Genomic DNA, 5,686 nt, shown 5'->3' with positions numbered 1-5,686 from the left:
TTGGACACACTTCATATAGAGACTGGTAATTTAAAAGCGAAGCAATATTGAATAATATACAATGCTAATATTAATAACAATCAGTGAAACGGTGCTAATTTTAGATAAATAATTATTTTGAAGGGGTGTTATTAAGGATGGTCAGGGCAATTACAATTTTTAAAGAAACTGATTATACAACAGAATAACAATCATAGTGATTTAAATATTTAACAACATCACAGCAAAATAAATAGAGTTATCAAAGGAGGAAATGTAGATATTATACCATGTTTTGTTTTAAGCATGTGTGCCACTCTTATGAAAAATTTTTTTTACAAAGTCTTGAAACAACAACAAAAAATCTTAACAATCTTAAATATAGACACGTGATTGTGTTTTCTCTTCATTTTTTCAATATGTCTGAATTATGTACATTTAGATGATTCACAATCAGCCCATCAAGGTCTATCATGTTCATATTTTTTCTATTATATGTTGATTCTTTCCTTGTTTATTTACTTTCTTCAGGATTGATTAAGTATTTATTATAGTCATTTTATTCCCTTTGTGAATATGTCGATTACACTTATTTAAAATTATTGTTTTAAATAGCCTTCTAATGTACATCCTAGACAAATAGAAATGCACACTTAAGTAATTGCACACCACTTCATGTGAGCACAGGTTTCTCCTATCAGATTACCTCTGCCCTACTTCTTGATACATAGGCTAGGATTGCCATTCATTTTCCTTCTCTCAATCTATGACCACATGAAACAATTGTAGCCTCTCTAGAATATTTACATAGGTTAAAAACAATAAAATAAATATCTTGTTTGTTTGAGCTATAAGTTTATTTAAAATATGCATTCATCATCTTGAATATTTCTTTTGTCTGCAGTATTTTGACATTTCCCTTTTGGTATTATAATTTTACACACATATGTACATACATGCACATGCACACACACAGCAGGATATTATAACTGTTTTATAAGCTTTCGTTGTTTTATTATATTTGTGAAAAAATACTTTATCCTTATTTAAATTTAGGGTTTGTTTTAGATGTCTGAAAATTTATTCCTTGTTCTTTCTATGTTTTTGTTGTCTTTTTATTTACCTGTCTCTGTTTTCATTACCAATCCATTTTCATGCTATCATCTTCATTAATGACCTTAAATATTAATTTTGTTTATATCTATTTTCCACATTTATAATGGTGGCATCCATTTCGGAGACTGTACACACCTTCAGACGTTGACTTTTCTTTTATCATACCCTACAGCATCCTGTTTAAAGTCGCATGTATCAGGCTGAAGGAGGTGACAGTCCTTCATTGAGATAACATTTTGGCTCTGACTGGGAGTAGGGTTGTTTAATATCAGTTGCAGTGAACATGACCTCATCACATTCATATCTATCCTCCTTGATTAAGTTCTCTGAATGTGCTATGAGTATCTGTGAGTGCTCCACATGGAGGAATGAGTGCCTTCCAGCTTTTCTCACTGTTATCTAGTGATAAGACTCTGGGGCCACTGCAATATTCCCATAATCTATCGGGGAAGGAAACAATGCATTGCCTTCTCAATACACAGTTTATTGACCCTGCATCTTGGGAGCATACTCATAGCAAGTGTTTCTCCAATGAACAGTTGTATGTAGGAGCTACCTACCATCTACCGTTTCCAGAGTGCTGATGATCTATTTTTCTGCCCCAAGGAAGACAGGAAGGTAGAATGTGACTAGTATGGGAGAAATTAATTCTCAGCTGAAATAAGGATTTCAATATTATAGAAAATAATTTTTCATTTTCTTCATTTGATATTTGAATATCCTTGGTTCACTTATTGAAGCATAAAATTTCAGAACTAAAAAAACAAGTAGTTGGTATACTCAAATTAGCTTTGAGAGCAATGAATCATATCCTGATACATCAAATCCACAATGCACTGTTGAACATTCCAGAGAAGTATTCAATAATGTATATATCTCCAAGGATATTCTTCTGACTGAATTTTTTATAAATAATGAAATAATTTCTACTGTAAGGATACTGAGTATAGATTTATTGGACATTTATTTTAGTTACCAATTTTGCTGAAATCTGACCAAGTTTTTACAGTATCCGAAAGGAATTTATATAAAAGGGCATTTTCTTTGATGGCCCAGGCTTATATATAACAATGAGAAATAAAACAGGTGCATCTTTCTTTTTGTGAAAGGTATTTATGGAGCTGGATGCTGAAAGGGAATGATATTACCCATCTTATATTCCCATTTAAAAAGCCTCTAAAAGCACTGTCCAAAAAAGCAGAATGCAGAGTCCTGCTGCCATTTTTCTGAGCACTTTTCTTACCTTTGTCCTTTCCTCCAAGTTACTAAGTGATGTTATTTCAATAGAACCTGATGTTCTAAACATGTCTTTCCTGACCCATAAACATATTTCTCTTCCTTTTGATTTTTAAGGTAATAGGCAAGTTTAATATGCTTCAAGATACTATTTCAAGCATGGTCAGTGTGGTTTGGAATTTTGTTGTAAATTATATTAGTCAACTCAAAAGTGTCTCAAGCACCTGGAAAAAAATGGGGGAGAATCACCTCTCCTATTCCATGCTTTTCTCAGTTGCCTGCAGTTCTTTATGTGGGGTTGAGGCTGGCTTTTCCCATAAAATTTAGTGTGTTTGTTGGTGTCTTCATTATATAGCTCACATTTGGGCATCTATGAGACTTTATGGATATAACTTTTGATGGTACTACGAGACATAGTCTCACCGTAATCACATGGATCGTCAGACTTTTATATTCATTAGACCCCATATTCTGCAATGTTCCCTAAACCTTACATGTTTTTTGTATATGTATCTAATGGGAGTGGGTTCCACAAAGCTGTGCTTTGATTGGTAATGGTTTTCTGTAGTGCACTTCACCAAGTAACTTCTCTTTATAACATAAGAAAACCACTACAGAAAACAATTACATTAGTTAAAAATAACATTTCATCTTTATTTTTAAATACATCATATAATGCCTAGATCTAAACAAAAGATCCAAAGATGAACTGTTTTGTGCGTTGTTAAAAATTTACAATAAGAGAAATAGTGTATTTTGCTTAATTTTGAGTGTATTTGTAGCGATTTATAATTGACGTTCCCCGGACAACCCTTTAAAAGACTAAATTTAAAATAAGGAAGTATTTACTTTATTCATGTATTATAGAGATATTATTTAAAAACTCATGTCTGGAAAAATGTATGCATAATCTATAACTTACCCCAGGTCATTTACTTAGGAGTTTATGGGAACAATCTATCCTTCCATATGATGATAAAATATGGATCTCTGTATATTTTTCCCTGACAACGTGAAACTTCGTAGTGAATGTACTGATAGTTATCAGCCACAGTAATAGAAGCAAAAATATGTTGGAGATTTTCAGGATTTTTTTTCCATGTATCTCATCAGACAAGATTGCTAGATCTGAAACTTCACATCACGCTCGGTCCTTTCATGTGACTGTAGGCATTTTCCCAGTAAAACTCTTCCCAGAAAAAAATATCTGCCTATGCCTCAGAGATCAACTCCATGGATAGGGTTTAAATCAGCCTTTAAATGATAACAGTGCTTGCCTTTGGGAAAGCACATTTGAAGTTTACTTTCAATAAAAGCATGCAAATGAAATGACATTGAAAGTTTATGGAACAATATTGGAGTAATTCTAAGAGCTGAAATATTTTTTTAAAGGTAAGCATTTGTTTTCAGCAGCAAAATATTCAGGTATCCATCAGTTTTTCTAAATATGAATTGTCACTGGCAGAAAATTTAACATGGTAGTTTATGTCACATTTACTTTCTAGTGTTGTTCCTTGTGTTTGTTTGAGATTCAGTGTTTAACTCTCTCTCTGACTAGATGTGATCCTGTGATCCTCTTGCTCCCATTAACTGAGTGCTAAAATTATAGAGATATGTCACCACTTGGCAATGGTTGAAGATAGCATTTTGTTTCGCCACACATCAAAATCAGTGCTCCAAATCTGATAGGCAAGTGCTGTAACATTTAGCCATACTGAGTTTCAGCCAGGTGGGCTCAGCCTCATATGATCCATATTTTTGCATTCATAAATATGTGTTATAGTGCTGGGAGGATGTGGTAAGGAAAATGATTACTTTTGCTTTAAAACATGTACATACACATATACAGGAACACACAGACAGACATGCATGCAGGCACAGCAAGTGTGCTCACATGCATGAGCATGCAAACATACGCACACAGACTCATGGATATTCCCACTCATACAGGCACTCAAGCCCACACACATATAATAGGTTAAGAGATACCCTTAAAGTTCTTATTATATCATTTTAGGTTGATACCATTATATTTAAATATTAAAAATCTTTCTTATACAATATGTATGTATATTAAAAGTCTGCACTCTATTAATGTGCAGTTTTGCATATCTTTATATGAATCTAGAATCTAATTAATAAAGTAAAATTAACATAAAAGCATACAATCTTTATAAACAAGTGTAATTACTTTGTATTTGAATCTCTGGTTTCATGGAAAGTAACAATAACAACAGTGGCATCCTGATACTGGCTACACAGACACTGTGACCCTCTCAGCAGGTAAGGCAAAAGGATAGAGGAATAGCGACATAACTCATTTTATCCCTCATAATCAGACAAAATGTGAGCGTTGGTTAATGATGCTTGGTATACTTTGTTAATGTGGTATGATGTTTTCAATATGGCTGGCCCATGAGAAGTGGCACTTGTTGGAATAGATGTGGTCTTGTTGGAAGAAGTGTGTCACTGTGTAGGTAGGCTTTGAGGTCTCCTATTGCTCCAACTCTGTTTAGTCCAGAAGAGATCCTCTTCCAAGCAGTTTGCAGAAGAGTCTTCTGCCTGCTTTCAGGTCAAAATGTAGAACTCTCAGCTCCTTCTCCTGGTTACATGCTGCCATGGTTCCCACCATGATGATAGTGGACTGAACCTCTAAAACTGTAAGCCAGCTCCAACTGAATGGTTTCCTTTATAAGAGTTACTTTGGTCATGGTATCTCTTCACAGCACTAGGAATCCCAAGACATAAGGTTTGCTCCTGATAATGATTATAAACAAATTTGGAGGCAAATTTGCTGTGATTTACTGGAATGTGTTGCACTCACGTACACATTAGTAAGTGTCTTTGAAAACAGCCACATGGAGGAAGGGCTAATTTTACTCCCAAACTCAACAGTTGTCTGCTGATGGTTAGAAAACAAATTATAATGAACCAAATTGGAATTATAATCAAAGGAATATTGATATTAGTATTACTTAAGTAGTTATATTCTAGATGCTGCTTAGAGTACTGCTGTTATAGATCAGTGAAGTGAAACTATATTAATTTGAAAATTATAATTTTCAAGCAAGAAGTATGACCAGGCAATGATACTATCATTGTTATGTGAGTTAACAGACTTCTCTCTAGTAAGATTAGGGCTTCTTTCACAGAAGGTAATCCCTGCCAAGTACTGTAAGACTGGTTCATAATCCATGCCTAGAAAGATAATAGACAATACCAGGGGCTTACGACTATTGTTTCTTTTCTTTTTTTTTTTTATTGGATATTTTCATTGTTTACATTTCAAATGTTATCCCCTTTCCTGGTTTCCCTCTCAGAAATCCCCTACTCCATCCCCCTCACCTGCTTCTAT

The sequence above is a fragment of the Mus musculus genome, chromosome 4 (genome assembly GCF_000001635.26).
Source record: "Mus musculus strain C57BL/6J chromosome 4, GRCm38.p6 C57BL/6J".
NCBI lineage: Eukaryota > Metazoa > Chordata > Mammalia > Rodentia > Muridae > Mus > Mus musculus.
This window is presented reverse-complemented; position numbering follows the sequence as displayed.